Here is a 27,270-nt window from a genome sequence, read left to right on the forward strand (position 1 = left end):
GATGTGACACAGGCTAGTGTTCACATTTCTATCTAAGTGTGGACATGCTAATGTTTACAATGCTATCCAAGTGTGGACATGCTAATATTTACAATTCTATCTAAATGCGACGCAGACTAGTGTTCACAATTCTATCTAAGTGTGGACATGCTAATATTTACAATTCTATCCAAGTGTGGACATGCTAATATTTACAATTCTATCTATGTGTGGACATGCTAATATTTACAATGCTATCCAAGCGTGGACATGCTATTATTTCCAATTCTATCTAGATGCGATGCAGGCTAGTGTTCACAATTCTATCTAAGTGTGGACATGCTAATATTTACAATTCTGTCTGAGTGTGGACATGCTAATATTTACAATGCTATCTAAGTGTGGACATGCTAATATTTACAATTCCATCTAGATGCGACGCAGGCTAGTGTTCACAATTCTATTTAAGTTTGGACATGCTAATATTTACATTTCTATATATAAGTGTGGACATGCTAATATTTACATTTCTGTCTGAGTGTGGACATGCTAATATTTACAATGATATCTAAGTGTGGACATGCTAATATTTACAATTCCATCTAGATGTGACGCAGGCTAGTGTTCACAATTCTATCTAAGTGTGGACATGCTAATATTTACAATTCTATCTAAGTGTGAACATGCTAATATTTACAATGCTATCCAAGTGTGGGCATGCTACTATTTCCAATTCTATCTAGATGCGACGCAGGCTAGTGTTCACAATTTTATCTAAGTTTAGTTATGCTAATATTTACAATTCTATCTAAGTGTGGACATGCTAATATTTACAATGCTATCCAAGTGTGGACATGCTACTATTTCCAATTCTATCTAGATGCGACGCAGGCTAGTGTTCACAATTCTAAGTGTGGACATGCTAATATTTACAATGCTATCTGAGTGTGGACATGCTAATATTTACAATTCCATCTAGATACGACGCAGGCTAGTGGTCACAATTCTATCCAAGTGTGGACATGCTAATATTTACAATTCTATCTATGTGTGGACATGCTAATATTTACAATGCTATCCAAGTGTGGACATGCTAATATTTCCAATTCTATCTAGATGCGATGCAGGCTAGTGTTCACAATTCTATCTAAGTGTGGACATGCTAATATTTAGAATTCTGTCTGAGTGTGGAAATGCTAATGTTTACAATGCTATCTAAGTGTGGACATGCTAATATTTACATTGCTATCCAAGTGTGGACATGCTAATATTTACATTGCGATCCAAGTGTGGACATGCTAATATTTCCAATTCTATCTAGATGCGACGCAGGCTAGTGTTTACAATTCTGACTAAGTGTGGACATGCTAATATTTACACTGCTATCTAAGTGTGGACATGCTAATATTTACAATTCCATCTAGATGCGACGCAGGCTAGTGTTCACATTTCTATCTAAGTGCGGACATGCTAATGTTTACAATGCTATCCAAGTGTGGACATGCTAATATTTACAATTCTATCTAAGTGTGGACATGCTAATATTTACAATGCTATCTAAGTGTGGACATGCTAATATTTACAATTCCATCTAGATGCGACGCAGGCTAGTGTTCACATTTCTATCTAAGTGTGGACATGCTAATGTTTACAATGCTATCCAAGTGTGGACATGCTAATATTTACAATGCTATCCAAGCGTGGACATGCTAATATTTCCAATTCTATCTAGATGCGATGCAGGCTAGTGTTCACAATTCTATCTAAGTGTGGACATGCTAATATTTACAATTCTGTCTGAGTGTGGACATGCTAATATTTACAATGCTATCTAAGTGTGGACATGCTAATATTTACAATTCCATCTAGATGCGACGCAGGCTAGTGTTCACAATTCTATCTAAGTGTGGACATGCTAATATTTACAATTCTATCTAAGTGTGGACATGCTAATATTTGCAATGCTATCCAAGTGTGGACATGCTACTATTTCCAATTCTATCTAGATGCGACGCAGGCTAGTGTTCACAATTCTAAGTGTGGACATGCTAATATTTACAATGCTATCTGAGTGTGGACATGCTAATATTTACAATACCATCTAGAGGCGACGCAGGCTAGTGTTCACAATTCTATCCAAGTGTGGACATGCTAATATTTACAATTCTATCTATGTGTGGACATGCTAATATTTACAATGCTATCCAAGTGTGGACATGCTAATATTTCCAATTCTATCTAGATGCGATGCAGGCTAGTGTTCACAATTCTATCTAAGTGTGGACATGCTAATATTTACAATTCTATCTAGATGCGACGCAGGCTAGTGTTCACAATTCTATCTAAGTGTGGACATGCTAATATTTACAATGCTATCTAAGTGTGGACATGCTAATATTTACATTGCTATCCAAGTGTGAACATGCTAATATTTACATTGCTATCCAAGTGTGGGCATGCTAATATTTCCAATTCTATCTAGATGCGACGCAGGCTAGTGTTCACAATTTTATCTAAGTGTGGACATGCTAATATTTACAATGCTATCTAAGTGTGGACATGCTAATATTTACAATTCCATCTAGATGTGACACAGGCTAGTGTTCACATTTCTATCTAAGTGTGGACATGCTAATGTTTACAATGCTATCCAAGTGTGGACATGCTAATATTTACAATTCTATCTAAATGCGACGCAGACTAGTGTTCACAATTCTATCTAAGTGTGGACATGCTAATATTTACAATTCTATCCAAGTGTGGACATGCTAATATTTACAATTCTATCTATGTGTGGACATGCTAATATTTACAATGCTATCCAAGCGTGGACATGCTATTATTTCCAATTCTATCTAGGTGCGATGCAGGCTAGTGTTCACAATTCTATCTAAGTGTGGACATGCTAATATTTACAATTCTGTCTGAGTGTGGACATGCTAATATTTACAATGCTATCTAAGTGTGGACATGCTAATATTTACAATTCCATCTAGATGCGACGCAGGCTAGTGTTCACAATTCTATCTAAGTGTAGACATGCTAATATTTACAATTCTATCTAAGTGTGGACATGCTAATATTTACAATGCTATCCAAGTGTGGACATGCAAATATTTCAAATTCAATCTAGATGCGACGCAGGCTAGTGTTCACAATTCTATTTAAGTTTGGACATGCTAATATTTACATTTCTATATATAAGTGTGGACATGCTAATATTTACATTTCTGTCTGAGTGTGGACATGCTAATATTTACAATGATATCTAAGTGTGGACATGCTAATATTTACAATTCCATCTAGATGCGACGCAGGCTAGTGTTCACATTTCTATCTAAGTGTGGACATGCTAATGTTTACAATGCTATCCAAGTGTGGACATGCTAATATTTACAATTCTATCTAAATGCGACGCAGACTAGTGTTCACAATTCTATCTAAGTGTGGACATGCTAATATTTACAATTCTATCTAAGTGTGGACATGCTAATATTTACAATGCTATCCAAGTATGGACATGCAAATATTTCCAATCCAATCTAGATGCGACGCAGGCTAGTGTTCACAATTCTATTTAAGTGTGGACATGCTAATATTTATATTTCTATATAAGTGTGGACATGCTAATATTTACATTTCTGTCTGAGTGTGGACATGCTAAAATTTACAATGATATCTAAGTGTGGACATGCTAATATTTACAATTCCATCTAGATGCGACGCAGGCTAGTGTTCACAATTTTATCTAAGTTTAGACATGCTAATATTTACAATTCTATCTAAGTGTGGACATGCTAATATTTGCAATGCTATCCAAGTGTGGACATGCTACTATTTCCAATTCTATCTAGATGCGACGCAGGCTAGTGTTCACAATTCTAAGTGTGGACATGCTAATATTTACAATGCTATCTGAGTGTGGACATGCTAATATTTACAATTCCATCTAGAGGCGACGCAGGCTAGTGTTCACAATTCTATCCAAGTGTGGACATGCTAATATTTACAATTCTATCTATGTGTGGACATGCTAATATTTACAATGCTATCCAAGTGTGGACATGCTAATATTTCCAATTCTATCTAGATGCGATGCAGGCTAGTGTTCACAATTCTATCTAAGTGTGGACATGCTAATATTTACAATTCTATCTAGATGCGACGCAGGCTAGTGTTCACAATTCTATCTAAGTGTGGACATGCTAATATTTACAATGCTATCTAAGTGTGGACATGCTAATATTTACATTGCTATCCAAGTGTGAACATGCTAATATTTACATTGCTATCCAAGTGTGGGCATGCTAATATTTCCAATTCTATCTAGATGCGACGCAGGCTAGTGTTCACAATTTTATCTAAGTGTGGACATGCTAATATTTACAATGCTATCTAAGTGTGGACATGCTAATATTTACAATTCCATCTAGATGTGACACAGGCTAGTGTTCACATTTCTATCTAAGTGTGGACATGCTAATGTTTACAATGCTATCCAAGTGTGGACATGCTAATATTTACAATTCTATCTAAATGCGACGCAGACTAGTGTTCACAATTCTATCTAAGTGTGGACATGCTAATATTTACAATTCTATCCAAGTGTGGACATGCTAATATTTACAATTCTATCTATGTGTGGACATGCTAATATTTACAATGCTATCCAAGCGTGGACATGCTATTATTTCCAATTCTATCTAGATGCGATGCAGGCTAGTGTTCACAATTCTATCTAAGTGTGGACATGCTAATATTTACAATTCTGTCTGAGTGTGGACATGCTAATATTTACAATGCTATCTAAGTGTGGACATGCTAATATTTACAATTCCATCTAGATGCGACGCAGGCTAGTGTTCACAATTCTATTTAAGTTTGGACATGCTAATATTTACATTTCTATATATAAGTGTGGACATGCTAATATTTACATTTCTGTCTGAGTGTGGACATGCTAATATTTACAATGATATCTAAGTGTGGACATGCTAATATTTACAATTCCATCTAGATGTGACGCAGGCTAGTGTTCACAATTCTATCTAAGTGTGGACATGCTAATATTTACAATTCTATCTAAGTGTGAACATGCTAATATTTACAATGCTATCCAAGTGTGGGCATGCTACTATTTCCAATTCTATCTAGATGCGACGCAGGCTAGTGTTCACAATTTTATCTAAGTTTAGTTATGCTAATATTTACAATTCTATCTAAGTGTGGACATGCTAATATTTACAATGCTATCCAAGTGTGGACATGCTACTATTTCCAATTCTATCTAGATGCGACGCAGGCTAGTGTTCACAATTCTAAGTGTGGACATGCTAATATTTACAATGCTATCTGAGTGTGGACATGCTAATATTTACAATTCCATCTAGATACGACGCAGGCTAGTGGTCACAATTCTATCCAAGTGTGGACATGCTAATATTTACAATTCTATCTATGTGTGGACATGCTAATATTTACAATGCTATCCAAGTGTGGACATGCTAATATTTCCAATTCTATCTAGATGCGATGCAGGCTAGTGTTCACAATTCTATCTAAGTGTGGACATGCTAATATTTAGAATTCTGTCTGAGTGTGGAAATGCTAATGTTTACAATGCTATCTAAGTGTGGACATGCTAATATTTACATTGCTATCCAAGTGTGGACATGCTAATATTTACATTGCGATCCAAGTGTGGACATGCTAATATTTCCAATTCTATCTAGATGCGACGCAGGCTAGTGTTTACAATTCTGACTAAGTGTGGACATGCTAATATTTACACTGCTATCTAAGTGTGGACATGCTAATATTTACAATTCCATCTAGATGCGACGCAGGCTAGTGTTCACATTTCTATCTAAGTGCGGACATGCTAATGTTTACAATGCTATCCAAGTGTGGACATGCTAATATTTACAATTCTATCTAAGTGTGGACATGCTAATATTTACAATGCTATCTAAGTGTGGACATGCTAATATTTACAATTCCATCTAGATGCGACGCAGGCTAGTGTTCACATTTCTATCTAAGTGTGGACATGCTAATGTTTACAATGCTATCCAAGTGTGGACATGCTAATATTTACAATGCTATCCAAGCGTGGACATGCTAATATTTCCAATTCTATCTAGATGCGATGCAGGCTAGTGTTCACAATTCTATCTAAGTGTGGACATGCTAATATTTACAATTCTGTCTGAGTGTGGACATGCTAATATTTACAATGCTATCTAAGTGTGGACATGCTAATATTTACAATTCCATCTAGATGCGACGCAGGCTAGTGTTCACAATTCTATCTAAGTGTGGACATGCTAATATTTACAATTCTATCTAAGTGTGGACATGCTAATATTTGCAATGCTATCCAAGTGTGGACATGCTACTATTTCCAATTCTATCTAGATGCGACGCAGGCTAGTGTTCACAATTCTAAGTGTGGACATGCTAATATTTACAATGCTATCTGAGTGTGGACATGCTAATATTTACAATACCATCTAGAGGCGACGCAGGCTAGTGTTCACAATTCTATCCAAGTGTGGACATGCTAATATTTACAATTCTATCTATGTGTGGACATGCTAATATTTACAATGCTATCCAAGTGTGGACATGCTAATATTTCCAATTCTATCTAGATGCGATGCAGGCTAGTGTTCACAATTCTATCTAAGTGTGGACATGCTAATATTTACAATTCTATCTAGATGCGACGCAGGCTAGTGTTCACAATTCTATCTAAGTGTGGACATGCTAATATTTACAATGCTATCTAAGTGTGGACATGCTAATATTTACATTGCTATCCAAGTGTGAACATGCTAATATTTACATTGCTATCCAAGTGTGGGCATGCTAATATTTCCAATTCTATCTAGATGCGACGCAGGCTAGTGTTCACAATTTTATCTAAGTGTGGACATGCTAATATTTACAATGCTATCTAAGTGTGGACATGCTAATATTTACAATTCCATCTAGATGTGACACAGGCTAGTGTTCACATTTCTATCTAAGTGTGGACATGCTAATGTTTACAATGCTATCCAAGTGTGGACATGCTAATATTTACAATTCTATCTAAATGCGACGCAGACTAGTGTTCACAATTCTATCTAAGTGTGGACATGCTAATATTTACAATTCTATCCAAGTGTGGACATGCTAATATTTACAATTCTATCTATGTGTGGACATGCTAATATTTACAATGCTATCCAAGCGTGGACATGCTATTATTTCCAATTCTATCTAGGTGCGATGCAGGCTAGTGTTCACAATTCTATCTAAGTGTGGACATGCTAATATTTACAATTCTGTCTGAGTGTGGACATGCTAATATTTACAATGCTATCTAAGTGTGGACATGCTAATATTTACAATTCCATCTAGATGCGACGCAGGCTAGTGTTCACAATTCTATCTAAGTGTAGACATGCTAATATTTACAATTCTATCTAAGTGTGGACATGCTAATATTTACAATGCTATCCAAGTGTGGACATGCAAATATTTCAAATTCAATCTAGATGCGACGCAGGCTAGTGTTCACAATTCTATTTAAGTTTGGACATGCTAATATTTACATTTCTATATATAAGTGTGGACATGCTAATATTTACATTTCTGTCTGAGTGTGGACATGCTAATATTTACAATGATATCTAAGTGTGGACATGCTAATATTTACAATTCCATCTAGATGCGACGCAGGCTAGTGTTCACAATTCTATCTAAGTGTGGACATGCTAATATTTACAATTCTATCTAAGTGTGAACATGCTAATATTTACAATGCTATCCAAGTGTGGGCATGCTACTATTTCCAATTCTATCTAGATGCGACGCAGGCTAGTGTTCACAATTTTATCTAAGTTTAGTTATGCTAATATTTACAATTCTATCTAAGTGTGGACATGCTAATATTTACAATGCTATCCAAGTGTGGACATGCTACTATTTCCAATTCTATCTAGATGCGACGCAGGCTAGTGTTCACAATTCTAAGTGTGGACATGCTAATATTTACAATGCTATCTGAGTGTGGACATGCTAATATTTACAATTCCATCTAGATACGACGCAGGCTAGTGGTCACAATTCTATCCAAGTGAGGACATGCTAATATTTACAATTCTATCTATGTGTGGACATGCTAATATTTACAATGCTATCCAAGTGTGGACATGCTAATATTTCCAATTCTATCTAGATGCGATGCAGGCTAGTGTTCACAATTCTATCTAAGTGTGGACATGCTAATATTTAGAATTCTGTCTGAGTGTGGAAATGCTAATGTTTACAATGCTATCTAAGTGTGGACATGCTAATATTTACATTGCTATCCAAGTGTGGACATGCTAATATTTACATTGCGATCCAAGTGTGGACATGCTAATATTTCCAATTCTATCTAGATGCGACGCAGGCTAGTGTTTACAATTCTGACTAAGTGTGGACATGCTAATATTTACACTGCTATCTAAGTGTGGACATGCTAATATTTACAATTCCATCTAGATGCGACGCAGGCTAGTGTTCACATTTCTATCTAAGTGCGGACATGCTAATGTTTACAATGCTATCCAAGTGTGGACATGCTAATATTTACAATTCTATCTAAGTGTGGACATGCTAATATTTACAATGCTATCTAAGTGTGGACATGCTAATATTTACAATTCCATCTAGATGCGACGCAGGCTAGTGTTCACATTTCTATCTAAGTGTGGACATGCTAATGTTTACAATGCTATCCAAGTGTGGACATGCTAATATTTACAATGCTATCCAAGCGTGGACATGCTAATATTTCCAATTCTATCTAGATGCGATGCAGGCTAGTGTTCATAATTCTATCTAAGTGTGGACATGCTAATATTTACAATTCTGTCTGAGTGTGGACATGCTAATATTTACAATGCTATCTAAGTGTGGACATGCTAATATTTACAATTCCATCTAGATGCGACGCAGGCTAGTGTTCACAATTCTATCTAAGTGTGGACATGCTAATATTTACAATGCTATCTAAGTGTGAACATGCTAATATTTACAATGCTATCCAAGCGTGGACATGCTAATATTTCCAATTCTATCTAGATGCGATGCAGGCTAGTGTTCACAATTCTATCTAAGTGTGGACATGCTAATATTTACAATTCTGTCTGAGTGTGGACATGCTAATATTTACAATGCTATCTAAGTGTGAACATGCTAATATTTACAATGCTATCCAAGCGTGGACATGCTAATATTTACAATTCTATCTAGATGCGACGCAGGCTAGTGTTCACAATTCTATCTAAGTGTGGACATGCTAATATTTACAATGCTATCTAAGTGTGGACATGCTAATATTTACATTGCTATCCAAGTGTGAACATGCTAATATTTACATTGCTATCCAAGTGTGGGCATGCTAATATTTCCAATTCTATCTAGATGCGACGCAGGCTAGTGTTCACAATTTTATCTAAGTGTGGACATGCTAATATTTACAATGCTATCTAAGTGTGGACATGCTAATATTTACAATTCCATCTAGATGTGACACAGGCTAGTGTTCACATTTCTATCTAAGTGTGGACATGCTAATGTTTACAATGCTATCCAAGTGTGGACATGCTAATATTTACAATTCTATCTAAATGCGACGCAGACTAGTGTTCACAATTCTATCTAAGTGTGGACATGCTAATATTTACAATTCTATCCAAGTGTGGACATGCTAATATTTACAATTCTATCTATGTGTGGACATGCTAATATTTACAATGCTATCCAAGCGTGGACATGCTATTATTTCCAATTCTATCTAGGTGCGATGCAGGCTAGTGTTCACAATTCTATCTAAGTGTGGACATGCTAATATTTACAATTCTGTCTGAGTGTGGACATGCTAATATTTACAATGCTATCTAAGTGTGGACATGCTAATATTTACAATTCCATCTAGATGCGACGCAGGCTAGTGTTCACAATTCTATCTAAGTGTAGACATGCTAATATTTACAATTCTATCTAAGTGTGGACATGCTAATATTTACAATGCTATCCAAGTGTGGACATGCAAATATTTCAAATTCAATCTAGATGCGACGCAGGCTAGTGTTCACAATTCTATTTAAGTTTGGACATGCTAATATTTACATTTCTATATATAAGTGTGGACATGCTAATATTTACATTTCTGTCTGAGTGTGGACATGCTAATATTTACAATGATATCTAAGTGTGGACATGCTAATATTTACAATTCCATCTAGATGCGACGCAGGCTAGTGTTCACAATTCTATCTAAGTGTGGACATGCTAATATTTACAATTCTATCTAAGTGTGAACATGCTAATATTTACAATGCTATCCAAGTGTGGGCATGCTACTATTTCCAATTCTATCTAGATGCGACGCAGGCTAGTGTTCACAATTTTATCTAAGTTTAGTTATGCTAATATTTACAATTCTATCTAAGTGTGGACATGCTAATATTTACAATGCTATCCAAGTGTGGACATGCTACTATTTCCAATTCTATCTAGATGCGACGCAGGCTAGTGTTCACAATTCTAAGTGTGGACATGCTAATATTTACAATGCTATCTGAGTGTGGACATGCTAATATTTACAATTCCATCTAGATACGACGCAGGCTAGTGGTCACAATTCTATCCAAGTGAGGACATGCTAATATTTACAATTCTATCTATGTGTGGACATGCTAATATTTACAATGCTATCCAAGTGTGGACATGCTAATATTTCCAATTCTATCTAGATGCGATGCAGGCTAGTGTTCACAATTCTATCTAAGTGTGGACATGCTAATATTTAGAATTCTGTCTGAGTGTGGAAATGCTAATGTTTACAATGCTATCTAAGTGTGGACATGCTAATATTTACATTGCTATCCAAGTGTGGACATGCTAATATTTACATTGCGATCCAAGTGTGGACATGCTAATATTTCCAATTCTATCTAGATGCGACGCAGGCTAGTGTTTACAATTCTGACTAAGTGTGGACATGCTAATATTTACACTGCTATCTAAGTGTGGACATGCTAATATTTACAATTCCATCTAGATGCGACGCAGGCTAGTGTTCACATTTCTATCTAAGTGCGGACATGCTAATGTTTACAATGCTATCCAAGTGTGGACATGCTAATATTTACAATTCTATCTAAGTGTGGACATGCTAATATTTACAATGCTATCTAAGTGTGGACATGCTAATATTTACAATTCCATCTAGATGCGACGCAGGCTAGTGTTCACATTTCTATCTAAGTGTGGACATGCTAATGTTTACAATGCTATCCAAGTGTGGACATGCTAATATTTACAATGCTATCCAAGCGTGGACATGCTAATATTTCCAATTCTATCTAGATGCGATGCAGGCTAGTGTTCACAATTCTATCTAAGTGTGGACATGCTAATATTTACAATTCTTTCTGAGTGTGGACATGCTAATATTTACAATGCTATCTAAGTGTGGACATGCTAATATTTACAATTCCATCTAGATGCGACGCAGGCTAGTGTTCACAATTCTATCTAAGTGTGGACATGCTAATATTTACAATGCTATCTAAGTGTGAACATGCTAATATTTACAATGCTATCCAAGCGTGGACATGCTAATATTTCCAATTCTATCTAGATGCGATGCAGGCTAGTGTTCACAATTCTATCTAAGTGTGGACATGCTAATATTTACAATTCTGTCTGAGTGTGGACATGCTAATATTTACAATGCTATCTAAGTGTGAACATGCTAATATTTACAATGCTATCCAAGCGTGGACATGCTAATATTTCCAATTCTATCTAGATGCGACGCAGGCTAGTGTTCACAATTCTATTTAAGTGTGGAATGCTAATATTTACAATTCTATATAAGTGTGGACATGCTAATATTTACATTTCTGTCTGAGTGTGGACATGCTAATATTTACAATGGTATCTAAGTGTGGACATGCTAATATTTACAATTCCATCTAGATGCGACGCAGGCTACTGTTCACAATTCTATCCAAGTGTGGACATGCTAATATTTACAATTCTATCTATGTGTGGACATGCTAATATTTACAGTGCTATCCAAGTGTGGACATGCTAATATTTACAATTCTATCTAGATGCGATGCCGGCTAGTGTTCACAATTCTATCTAAGTGTGGACATGCTAATATTTACAATGCTATCTAAGTGTGGACATGCTAATATTTACAATTCCATCTAGATGCGACGCAGGCTAGTGTTCACATTTCTATCTAAGTGTGGACATGCTAATGTTTACAATGCTATCCAACTGTGGACATGCTAATATTTACAATTCTATCTCAATGCGACGCATACTAGTGTTCACAATTCTATCTACGTGTGGACATGCTAATATTTACAATTCTATCTAAGTGTGGACATGCTAATATTTACAATGCTATCCAAGTGTGGACATGCTAATATTTACAATTCTATCTAGATGCGACGCAGGCTAGTGTTCACAATTCTATCTAAGTGTGGACATGCTAATATTTACAATTCTATGTATGTGTGGACATGCTAATATTTACAATGCTATCCAAGCGTGGACATGCTAATATTTCCAATTCTATCTAGATGCGATGCAGGCTAGTGTTCACAATTCTATCTAAGTGTGGACATGCTAATATTTACAATTCTGTCTGAGTGTGGACATGCTAATATTTACAATGCTACCTAAGTGTGGACATGCTAATATTTACATTTCTGTCTGAGTGTGGACATGCTAATATTTACATTTATATCTAAGTGTGGACTTGCTAATATTTACAATTCCATCTAGATGCGACGCAGGCTAGTGTTCACAATTCTATCCAAGTGTGGACATGCTAATATTTACAATTCTATCTATGTGTGGACATGCTAATATTTACAATGCTATCCAAGTGTGGACATGCTAATATTTCCAATTCTATCTAGATGCGACGCAGGCTAGTGTTCACAATTCTATCCAAGTGTGGACATGCTAATATTTACAATTCTATCTATGTGTGGACATGCTAATATTTACAATGCTATCCAAGTGTGGACATGCTAATATTTCCAATTCTATCTAGATGCGACGCAGGCTAGTGTTCACAATTCTATCTAATTGTGGACATGCTAATATTTACAATTCTATCTATGTGTGGACATGCTAATATTTACACTGCTATCTAAGTGTGGACATGCTAATATTTACAATTCCATCTAGATGCGACGCAGGCTAGTGTTCACATTTCTATCTAAGTGCGGACATGCTAATGTTTACAATGCTATCCAAGTGTGGACATGCTAATATTTACAATTCTATCTAAGTATGGACATGCTAATATTTACAATGCTATCTAAGTGTGGACATGCTAATATTTACAATTCCATCTAGATGCGACGCAGGCTAGTGTTCACATTTCTATCTAAGTGTGGACATGCTAATGTTTACAATGCTATCCAAGTGTGGACATGCTAATATTTACAATGCTATCCAAGCGTGGACATGCTAATATTTCCAATTCTATCTAGATGCGATGCAGGCTAGTGTTCACAATTCTATCTAAGTGTGGACATGCTAATATTTACAATTCTGTCTGAGTGTGGACATACTAATATTTACAATGCTATCTAAGTGTGGACATGCTAATATTTACAATTCCATCTAGATGCGACGCAGGCTAGTGTTCACAATTCTATCTAAGTGTGGACATGCTAATATTTACAATTCTATCTAAGTGTGGACATGCTAATATTTGCAATGCTATCCAAGTGTGGACATGCTACTATTTCCAATTCTATCTAGATGCGACGCAGGCTAGTGTTCACAATTCTAAGTGTGGACATGCTAATATTTACAATGCTATCTGAGTGTGGACATGCTAATATTTACAATACCATCTAGAGGCGACGCAGGCTAGTGTTCACAATTCTATCCAAGTGTGGACATGCTAATATTTACAATTCTATCTATGTGTGGACATGCTAATATTTACAATGCTATCCAAGTGTGGACATGCTAATATTTCCAATTCTATCTAGATGCGATGCAGGCTAGTGTTCACAATTCTATCTAAGTGTGGACATGCTAATATTTACAATTCTATCTAGATGCGACGCAGGCTAGTGTTCACAATTCTATCTAAGTGTGGACATGCTAATATTTACAATGCTATCTAAGTGTGGACATGCTAATATTTACATTGCTATCCAAGTGTGAACATGCTAATATTTACATTGCTATCCAAGTGTGGGCATGCTAATATTTCCAATTCTATCTAGATGCGACGCAGGCTAGTGTTCACAATTTTATCTAAGTGTGGACATGCTAATATTTACAATGCTATCTAAGTGTGGATATGCTAATATTTACAATTCCATCTAGATGTGACACAGGCTAGTGTTCACATTTCTATCTAAGTGTGGACATGCTAATGTTTACAATGCTATCCAAGTGTGGACATGCTAATATTTACAATTCTATCTAAATGCGACGCAGACTAGTGTTCACAATTCTATCTAAGTGTGGACATGCTAATATTTACAATTCTATCCAAGTGTGGACATGCTAATATTTACAATTCTATCTATGTGTGGACATGCTAATATTTACAATGCTATCCAAGCGTGGACATGCTATTATTTCCAATTCTATCTAGGTGCGATGCAGGCTAGTGTTCACAATTCTATCTAAGTGTGGACATGCTAATATTTACAATTCTGTCTGAGTGTGGACATGCTAATATTTACAATGCTATCTAAGTGTGGACATGCTAATATTTACAATTCCATCTAGATGCGACGCAGGCTAGTGTTCACAATTCTATCTAAGTGTAGACATGCTAATATTTACAATTCTATCTAAGTGTGGACATGCTAATATTTACAATGCTATCCAAGTGTGGACATGCAAATATTTCCAATTCAATCTAGATGCGACGCAGGCTAGTGTTCACAATTCTATTTAAGTTTGGACATGCTAATATTAACATTTCTATATATAAGTGTGGACATGCTAATATTTACATTTCTGTCTGAGTGTGGACATGCTAATATTTACAATGATATCTAAGTGTGGACATGCTAATATTTACAATTCCATCTAGATGCGACGCAGGCTAGTGTTCACAATTCTATCTAAGTGTGGACATGCTAATATTTACAATTCTATCTAAGTGTGAACATGCTAATATTTACAATGCTATCCAAGTGTGGGCATGCTACTATTTCCAATTCTATCTAGATGCGACGCAGGCTAGTGTTCACAATTTTATCTAAGTTTAGTTATGCTAATATTTGCAATTCTATCTAAGTGTGGACATGCTAATATTTACAATGCTATCCAAGTGTGGACATGCTACTATTTCCAATTCTATCTAGATGCGACGCAGGCTAGTGTTCACAATTCTAAGTGTGGACATGCTAATATTTACAATGCTATCTGAGTGTGGACATGCTAATATTTACAATTCCATCTAGATACGACGCAGGCTAGTGGTCACAATTCTATCCAAGTGTGGACATGCTAATATTTACAATTCTATCTATGTGTGGACATGCTAATATTTACAATGCTATCCAAGTGTGGACATGCTAATATTTCCAATTCTATCTAGATGCGATGCAGGCTAGTGTTCACAATTCTATCTAAGTGTGGACATGCTAATATTTAGAATTCTGTCTGAGTGTGGAAATGCTAATGTTTACAATGCTATCTAAGTGTGGACATGCTAATATTTACATTGCTATCCAAGTGTGGACATGCTAATATTTACATTGCGATCCAAGTGTGGACATGCTAATATTTCCAATTCTATCTAGATGCGACGCAGGCTAGTGTTTACAATTCTGACTAAGTGTGGACATGCTAATATTTACACTGCTATCTAAGTGTGGACATGCTAATATTTACAATTCCATCTAGATGCGACGCAGGCTAGTGTTCACATTTCTATCTAAGTGCGGACATGCTAATGTTTACAATGCTATCCAAGTGTGGACATGCTAATATTTACAATTCTATCTAAGTGTGGACATGCTAATATTTACAATGCTATCTAAGTGTGGACATGCTAATATTTACAATTCCATCTAGATGCGACGCAGGCTAGTGTTCACATTTCTATCTAAGTGTGGACATGCTAATGTTTACAATGCTATCCAAGTGTGGACATGCTAATATTTACAATGCTATCCAAGCGTGGACATGCTAATATTTCCAATTCTATCTAGATGCGATGCAGGCTAGTGTTCACAATTCTATCTAAGTGTGGACATGCTAATATTTACAATTCTGTCTGAGTGTGGACATGCTAATATTTACAATGCTATCTAAGTGTGGACATGCTAATATTTACAATTCCATCTAGATGCGACGCAGGCTAGTGTTCACAATTCTATCTAAGTGTGGACATGCTAATATTTACAATGCTATCTAAGTGTGAACATGCTAATATTTACAATGCTATCCAAGCGTGGACATGCTAATATTTCCAATTCTATCTAGATGCGATGCAGGCTAGTGTTCACAATTCTATCTAAGTGTGGACATGCTAATATTTACAATTCTGTCTGAGTGTGGACATGCTAATATTTACAATGCTATCTAAGTGTGAACATGCTAATATTTACAATGCTATCCAAGCGTGGACATGCTAATATTTCCAATTCTATCTAGATGCGACGCAGGCTAGTGTTCACAATTCTATTTAAGTGTGGAATGCTAATATTTACAATTCTATATAAGTGTGGACATGCTAATATTTACATTTCTGTCTGAGTGTGGACATGCTAATATTTACAATGATATCTAAGTGTGGACATGCTAATATTTACAATTCCATCTAGATGCGACGCAGGCTACTGTTCACAATTCTATCCAAGTGTGGACATGCTAATATTTACAATTCTATCTATGTGTGGACATGCTAATATTTACAGTGCTATCCAAGTGTGGACATGCTAATATTTACAATTCTATCTAGATGCGATGCCGGCTAGTGTTCACAATTCTATCTAAGTGTGGACATGCTAATATTTACAATGCTATCTAAGTGTGGACATGCTAATATTTACAATTCCATCTAGATGCGACGCAGGCTAGTGTTCACATTTCTATCTAAGTGTGGACATGCTAATGTTTACAATGCTATCCAACTGTGGACATGCTAATATTTACAATTCTATCTCAATGCGACGCATACTAGTGTTCACAATTCTATCTACGTGTGGACATGCTAATATTTACAATTCTATCTAAGTGTGGACATGCTAATATTTACAATGCTATCCAAGTGTGGACATGCTAATATTTACAATTCTATCTAGATGCGACGCAGGCTAGTGTTCACAATTCTATCTAAGTGTGGACATGCTAATATTTACAATTCTATGTATGTGTGGACATGCTAATATTTACAATGCTATCCAAGCGTGGACATGCTAATATTTCCAATTCTATCTAGATGCGATGCAGGCTAGTGTTCACAATTCTATCTAAGTGTGGACATGCTAATATTTACAATTCTGTCTGAGTGTGGACATGCTAATATTTACAATGCTACCTAAGTGTGGACATGCTAATATTTACATTTCTGTCTGAGTGTGGACATGCTAATATTTACATTTATATCTAAGTGTGGACTTGCTAATATTTACAATTCCATCTAGATGCGACGCAGGCTAGTGTTCACAATTCTATCCAAGTGTGGACATGCTAATATTTACAATTCTATCTATGTGTGGACATGCTAATATTTACAATGCTATCCAAGTGTGGACATGCTAATATTTCCAATTCTATCTAGATGCGACGCAGGCTAGTGTTCACAATTCTATCCAAGTGTGGACATGCTAATATTTACAATTCTATCTATGTGTGGACATGCTAATATTTACAATGCTATCCAAGTGTGGACATGCTAATATTTCCAATTCTATCTAGATGCGACGCAGGCTAGTGTTCACAATTCTATCTAATTGTGGACATGCTAATATTTACAATTCTATCTATGTGTGGACATGCTAATATTTACAATGCTATCCAAGCGTGGACATGCTAATATTTCCAATTCTATCTAGATGCGATGCAGGCTAGTGTTCACAATTCTATCTAAGTGTGGACATGCTAATATTTACAATTCTGTCTGAGTGTGGACATGCTAATATTTACAATGCTACCTAAGTGTGGACATGCTAATATTTACATTTCTGTCTGAGTGTGGACATGCTAATATTTACAATTATATCGAAGTGTGGACTTGCTAATATTTACAATTCCATCTAAATGCGACGCAGGCTTGTGTTCACAATTCTATCTAAGTGTGGACATGCTAATATTTACAATTCTATCTAAGTGTGAACATGCTAATATTTACAATGCTATCCAAGTGTGGACATTCTACTATTTCCAATTCTATCTAGATGCGACGCAGTCTAGTGTTCACAATTTTATCTAAGTTTAGACATGCTAATATTTACAATTCTATCTAAGTGTGGACATGCTAATATTTACAATGCTCTCCAAGTGTGGACATGCTACTATTTCCAATTCTATCTAGATGCGACGCAGGCTAGTGTTCACAATTATAAGTGTGGACATGCTAATATTTACAATGCTATCTGAGTGTGGACATGCTAATATTTACAATTCCATCTAGATGCGACGCAGGCTAGTGTTCACAATTCTATCCAAGTGTGGACATGCTAATATTTACATTTCTATCTATGTGTGGACATGCTAATATTTACAATGCTATCCAAGTGTGGACATGCTAATATTTCCAATTCTATCTAGATGCGATGCAGGCTAGTGTTCACAATTCTATCCAAGTGTGGACATGCTAATATTTACAATTCTATCCAAGTCTGGACATGCTAATATTTACAATTCTATCTATGTGTGGACATGCTAATATTTACATTGCTATCCAAGTGTGGACATGCTAATATTTACATTGCTATCCAAGTGTGGACATGCTAATATTTCCAATTCTATCTAGATGCGACGCAGGCTAGTGTTCACAATTCTATCTAAGTGTGGACATGCTAATATTTACAATGCTATCTAAGTGTGGACATGCTAATATTTACAATTCCATCTAGATGTGACGCAGGCTAGTGTTCACATTTCTATCTAAGTGTGGACATGCTAATGTTTACAATGCTATCCAAGTGTGGACATGCTAATATTTACAATTCTATCTAAATGCGACGCAGACTAGTGTTCACAATTCTATCTAAGTGTGGACATGCTAATATTTACAATTCTATCTAAGTGTGGACATGCTAATATTTACAATGCTATCCAAGTGTGGACATGCAAATATTTCCAATCCAATCTAGATGCGACGCAGGCTAGTGTTCACAATTCTATTTAAGTGTGGACATGCTAATATTTATATTTCTATATAAGTGTGGACATGCTAATATTTACATTTCTGTCTGAGTGTGGACATGCTAATATTTACAATGATATCTAAGTGTGGACATGCTAATATTTACAATTCCATCTAGATGCGACGCAGGCTAGTGTTCACAATTTTATCTAAGTTTAGACATGCTAATATTTACAATTCTATCTAAGTGTGGACATGCTAATATTTGCAATGCTATCCAAGTGTGGACATGCTACTATTTCCAATTCTATCTAGATGCGACGCAGGCTAGTGTTCACAATTCTAAGTGTGGACATGCTAATATTTACAATTCCATCTAGATATGACGCAGGCTAGTGGTCACAATTCTATCCAAGTGTGGACATGCTAATATTTACAATTCTATCTATGTGTGGACATGCTAATATTTACAATGCTATCCAAGTGTGGACATGCTAATATTTCCAATTCTATCTAGATGCGATGCAGGCTAGTGTTCACAATTCTATCTAAGTGTGGACATGCTAATATTTAGAATTCTGTCTGAGTGTGGAAATGCTAATGTTTACAATGCTATCTAAGTGTGGACATGCTAATATTTACATTGCTATCCAAGTGTGGACATGCTAATATTTACATTGCTATCCAAGTGTGGACATGCTAATATTTCCAATTCTATCTAGATGCGACGCAGGCTAGTGTTTACAATTCTGACTAAGTGTGGACATGCTAATATTTACACTGCTATCTAAGTGTGGACATGCTAATATTTACAATTCCATCTAGATGCGACGCAGGCTAGTGTTCACATTTCTATCTAAGTGCGGACATGCTAATGTTTACAATGCTATCCAAGTGTGGACATGCTAATATTTACAATTCTATCTAAGTGTGGACATGCTAATATTTGCAATGCTATCTAAGTGTGGACATGCTAATATTTACAATTCCATCTAGATGCGACGCAGGCTAGTGTTCACATTTCTATCTAAGTGTGGACATGCTAATGTTTACAATGCTATCCAAGTGTGGACATGCTAATATTTACAATTCTATCTAAGTGTGGACATGCTAATATTTACAATGCTATCCAAGTGTGGACATGCTAATATTTACAATTCTATCTAGATGCGACGCAGGCTAGTGTTCACAATTCTATCTAAGTGTGGACATGCTAATATTTACAATTCTATCTATGTGTGGACATGCTAATATTTACAATGCTATCCAAGCGTGGACATGCTAATATTTCCAATTCTATCTAGATGCGATGCAGGCTAGTGTTCACAATTCTATCTAAGTGTGGACATGATAATATTTACAATTCTGTCTGAGTGTGGACATGCTAATATTTACAATGCTATCTAAGTGTGGACATGCTAATATTTACAATTCCATCTAGATGCGACGCAGGCTAGTGTTCACAATTCTATCTAAGTGTGGACATGCTAATATTTACAATGCTATCTAAGTGTGAACATGCTAATATTTACAATGCTATCCAAGTGTGGACATGCTACTATTTCCAATTCTATCTAGATGCGACGCAGGCTAGTGTTCACAATTCTATTTAAGTGTGGACATGCTAATATTTACAATTCTATATAAGTGTGGACATGCTAATATTTACATTTCTGTCTGAGTGTGGACATGCTAATATTTACAATGATATCTAAGTGTGGACATGCTAATATTTACAATTCCATCTAGATGCAACGCAGGCTAGTGTTCAAAATTCTATCTAAGTGTGGACATGCTAATATTTACAATTCTATCTAAGGGTGAACATGCTAATTTTTACAATGCTATCCACGTGTGGACATGCTACTATTTCCAATTCTATCTAGATGCGACGCAGGCTACTGTTCACAATTCTATCCAAGTGTGGACATGCTAATATTTACAATTCTATCTATGTGTGGACATGCTAATATTTACAATGCTATCCAAGTGTGGACATGCTAATATTTACAATTCTATCTAGATGCGATGCCGGCTAGTGTTCACAATTCTATCTAAGTGTGGACATGCTAACATTTACAATGCTATCTAAGTGTGGACATGCTAATATTTACAATTCCATCTAGATGCGACGCAGGCTAGTGTTCACATTTCTATCTAAGTGTGGACATGCTAATGTTTACAATGCTATCCAACTGTGGACATTCTAATATTTACAATTCTATCTCAATGCGACGCATACTAGTGTTCACAATTCTATCTAAGTGTGGACATGCTAATATTTACAATTCTATCTAAGTGTGGACATGCTAATATTTACAATGCTATCCAAGTGTGGACATGCTAATATTTACAATTCTATCTAGATGCGACGCAGGCTAGTGTTCACAATTCTATCTAAGTGTGGACATGCTAATATTTACAATTCTATCTATGTGTGGACATGCTAATATTTACAATGCTATCCAAGCGTGGACATGCTAATATTTCCAATTCTATCTAGATGCGATGCAGGCTAGTGTTCACAATTCTATCTAAGTGTGGACATGCTAATATTTACAATTCTGTCTGAGTGTGGACATGCTAATATTTACAATGCTACCTAAGTGTGGACATGCTAATATTTACATTTCTGTCTGAGTGTGGACATGCTAATATTTACAATTATATCTAAGTGTGGACTTGCTAATATTTACAATTCCATCTAGATGCGACGCAGGCTAGTGTTCACAATTCTATCCAAGTGTGGACATGCTAATATTTACAATTCTATCTATGTGTGGACATGCTAATATTTACAATGCTATCCAAGTGTGGACATGCTAATATTTACAATTCTATCTAGATGCGATGCTGGCTAGTGTTCACAATTCTATCTAAGTGTGGACATGCTAATATTTACAATGCTATCTAAGTGTGGACATGCTAATATTTACAATTCCATCTAGATGCGACGCAGGCTAGTGTTCACATTTCTATCTAAGTGTGGACATGCTAATGTTTACAATGCTATCCAACTGTGGACATTCTAATATTTATAATTCTATCTCAATGCGACGCATACTAGTGTTCACAATTCTATCTAAGTGTGGACATGCTAATATTTACAATTCTATCTAAGTGTGGACATGCTAATATTTACAATGCTATCCAAGTGTGGACATGCTAATATTTACAATTCTATCTAGATGCGACGCAGGCTAGTGTTCACAATTCTATCTAAGTGTGGACATGCTAATATTTACAATTCTATCTATGTGTGGACATGGTGATATTTACAATGCTATCCAAGCGTGGACATGCTAATATTTCCAATTCTATCTAGATGCGATGCAGGCTAGTGTTCACAATTCTATCTAAGTGTGGACATGCTAATATTTAGAATTCTGTCTGAGTGTGGAAATGCTAATGTTTACAATGCTATCTAAGTGTGGACATGCTAATATTTACATTGCTATCCAAGTGTGGACATGCTAATATTTACATTGCGATCCAAGTGTGGACATGCTAATATTTCCAATTCTATCTAGATGCGACGCAGGCTAGTGTTTACAATTCTGACTAAGTGTGGACATGCTAATATTTACACTGCTATCTAAGTGTGGACATGCTAATATTTACAATTCCATCTAGATGCGACGCAGGCTAGTGTTCACATTTCTATCTAAGTGCGGACATGCTAATGTTTACAATGCTATCCAAGTGTGGACATGCTAATATTTACAATTCTATCTAAGTGTGGACATGCTAATATTTACAATGCTATCTAAGTGTGGACATGCTAATATTTACAATTCCATCTAGATGCGACACAGGCTAGTGTTCACATTTCTATCTAAGTGTGGACATGCTAATGTTTACAATGCTATCCAAGTGTGGACATGCTAATATTTACAATGCTATCCAAGCGTGGACATGCTAATATTTCCAATTCTATCTAGATGCGATGCAGGCTAGTGTTCACAATTCTATCTAAGTGTGGACATGCTAATATTTACAATTCTGTCTGAGTGTGGACATGCTAATATTTACAATGCTATCTAAGTGTGGACATGCTAATATTTACAATTCCATCTAGATGCGACGCAGGCTAGTGTTCACAATTCTATCTAAGTGTGGACATGCTAATATTTACAATGCTATCTAAGTGTGAACATGCTAATATTTACAATGCTATCCAAGCGTGGACATGCTAATATTTCCAATTCTATCTAGATGTGATGCAGGCTAGTGTTCACAATTCTATCTAAGTGTGGACATGCTAATATTTACAATTCTGTCTGAGTGTGGACATGCTAATATTTACAATGCTATCTAAGTGTGAACATGCTAATATTTACAATGCTATCCAAGCGTGGACATGCTAATATTTCCAATTCTATCTAGATGCGACGCAGGCTAGTGTTCACAATTCTATTTAAGTGTGGAATGCTAATATTTACAATGATATCTAAGTGTGGACATGCTAATATTTACAATTCCATCTAGATGCGACGCAGGCTACTGTTCACAATTCTATCCAAGTGTGGACATGCTAATATTTACAATTCTATCTATGTGTGGACATGCTAATATTTACAGTGCTATCCAAGTGTGGACATGCTAATATTTACAATTCTATCTAGATGCGATGCCGGCTAGTGTTCACAATTCTATCTAAGTGTGGACATGCTAATATTTACAATGCTATCTAAGTGTGGACATGCTAATATTTACAATTCCATCTAGATGCGACGCAGGCTAGTGTTCACATTTCTATCTAAGTGTGGACATGCTAATGTTTACAATGCTCTCCAACTGTGGACATGCTAATATTTACAATTCTATCTCAATGCGACGCATACTAGTGTTCACAATTCTATCTACGTGTGGACATGCTAATATTTACAATTCTATCTAAGTGTGGACATGCTAATATTTGCAATGCTATCCAAGTGTGGACATGCTAATATTTACAATTCTATCTAGATGCGACGCAGGCTAGTGTTCACAATTCTATCTAAGTGTGGACATGCTAATATTTACAATTCTATGTATGTGTGGACATGCTAATATTTACAATGCTATCCAAGCGTGGACATGCTAATATTTCCAATTCTATCTAGATGCGATGCAGGCTAGTGTTCACAATTCTATCTAAGTGTGGACATGCTAATATTTACAATTCTTTCTGAGTGTGGACATGCTAATATTTACAATGCTACCTAAGTGTGGACATGCTAATATTTACATTTCTGTCTGAGTGTGGACATGCTAATATTTACATTTATATCTAAGTGTGGACTTGCTAATATTTACAATTCCATCTAGATGCGACGCAGGCTAGTGTTCACAATTCTATTCAAGTGTGGACATGCTAATATTTACAATTCTATCTATGTGTGGACATGCTAATATTTACAATGCTATCCAAGTGTGGACATGCTAATATTTCCAATTCTATCTAGATGCGACGCAGGCTAGTGTTCACAATTCTATCCAAGTGTGGACATGCTAATATTTACAATTCTATCTATGTGTGGACATGCTAATATTTACAATGCTATCCAAGTGTGGACATGCTAATATTTCCAATTCTATCTAGATGCGACGCAGGCTAGTGTTCACAATTCTATCTAATTGTGGACATGCTAATATTTACAATTCTATCTATGTGTGGACATGCTAATATTTACAATGCTATCCAAGCGTGGACATGCTAATATTTCCAATTCTATCTAGATGCGATGCAGGCTAGTGTTCACAATTCTATCTAAGTGTGGACATGCTAATATTTACAATTCTGTCTGAGTGTGGACATGCTAATATTTACAATGCTACCTAAGTGTGGACATGCTAATATTTACATTTCTGTCTGAGTGTGGACATGCTAATATTTACAATTATATCGAAGTGTGGACTTGCTAATATTTACAATTCCATCTAAATGCGACGCAGGCTTGTGTTCACAATTCTATCTAAGTGTGGACATGCTAATATTTACAATTCTATCTAAGTGTGAACATGCTAATATTTACAATGCTATCCAAGTGTGGACATTCTACTATTTCCAATTCTATCTAGATGCGACGCAGTCTAGTGTTCACAATTTTATCTAAGTTTAGACATGCTAATATTTACAATTCTATCTAAGTGTGGACATGCTAATATTTACAATGCTCTCCAAGTGTGGACATGCTACTATTTCCAATTCTATCTAGATGCGACGCAGGCTAGTGTTCACAATTATAAGTGTGGACATGCTAATATTTACAATGCTATCTGAGTGTGGACATGCTAATATTTACAATTCCATCTAGATGCGACGCAGGCTAGTGTTCACAATTCTATCCAAGTGTGGACATGCTAATATTTACATTTCTATCTATGTGTGGACATGCTAATATTTACAATGCTATCCAAGTGTGGACATGCTAATATTTCCAATTCTATCTAGATGCGATGCAGGCTAGTGTTCACAATTCTATCCAAGTGTGGACATGCTAATATTTACAATTCTATCCAAGTCTGGACATGCTAATATTTACAATTCTATCTATGTGTGGACATGCTAATATTTACATTGCTATCCAAGTGTGGACATGCTAATATTTACATTGCTATCCAAGTGTGGACATGCTAATATTTCCAATTCTATCTAGATGCGACGCAGGCTAGTGTTCACAATTCTATCTAAGTGTGGACATGCTAATATTTACAATGCTATCTAAGTGTGGACATGCTAATATTTACAATTCCATCTAGATGTGACGCAGGCTAGTGTTCACATTTCTATCTAAGTGTGGACATGCTAATGTTTACAATGCTATCCAAGTGTGGACATGCTAATATTTACAATTCTATCTAAATGCGACGCAGACTAGTGTTCACAATTCTATCTAAGTGTGGACATGCTAATATTTACAATTCTATCTAAGTGTGGACATGCTAATATTTACAATGCTATCCAAGTGTGGACATGCAAATATTTCCAATCCAATCTAGATGCGACGCAGGCTAGTGTTCACAATTCTATTTAAGTGTGGACATGCTAATATTTATATTTCTATATAAGTGTGGACATGCTAATATTTACATTTCTGTCTGAGTGTGGACATGCTAATATTTACAATGATATCTAAGTGTGGACATGCTAATATTTACAATTCCATCTAGATGCGACGCAGGCTAGTGTTCACAATTTTATCTAAGTTTAGACATGCTAATATTTACAATTCTATCTAAGTGTGGACATGCTAATATTTGCAATGCTATCCAAGTGTGGACATGCTACTATTTCCAATTCTATCTAGATGCGACGCAGGCTAGTGTTCACAATTCTAAGTGTGGACATGCTAATATTTACAATTCCATCTAGATATGACGCAGGCTAGTGGTCACAATTCTATCCAAGTGTGGACATGCTAATATTTACAATTCTATCTATGTGTGGACATGCTAATATTTACAATGCTATCCAAGTGTGGACATGCTAATATTTCCAATTCTATCTAGATGCGATGCAGGCTAGTGTTCACAATTCTATCTAAGTGTGGACATGCTAATATTTAGAATTCTGTCTGAGTGTGGAAATGCTAATGTTTACAATGCTATCTAAGTGTGGACATGCTAATATTTACATTGCTATCCAAGTGTGGACATGCTAATATTTACATTGCTATCCAAGTGTGGACATGCTAATATTTCCAATTCTATCTAGATGCGACGCAGGCTAGTGTTTACAATTCTGACTAAGTGTGGACATGCTAATATTTACACTGCTATCTAAGTGTGGACATGCTAATATTTACAATTCCATCTAGATGCGACGCAGGCTAGTGTTCACATTTCTATCTAAGTGCGGACATGCTAATGTTTACAATGCTATCCAAGTGTGGACATGCTAATATTTACAATGCTATCTAAGTGTGGACATGCTAATA

The sequence above is a fragment of the Ambystoma mexicanum genome, chromosome 5q (genome assembly GCF_040938575.1).
Source record: "Ambystoma mexicanum isolate Mex_15411 chromosome 5q, UKY_AmexF1_1, whole genome shotgun sequence".
Taxonomy (NCBI): Eukaryota; Metazoa; Chordata; class Amphibia; order Caudata; family Ambystomatidae; genus Ambystoma; species Ambystoma mexicanum.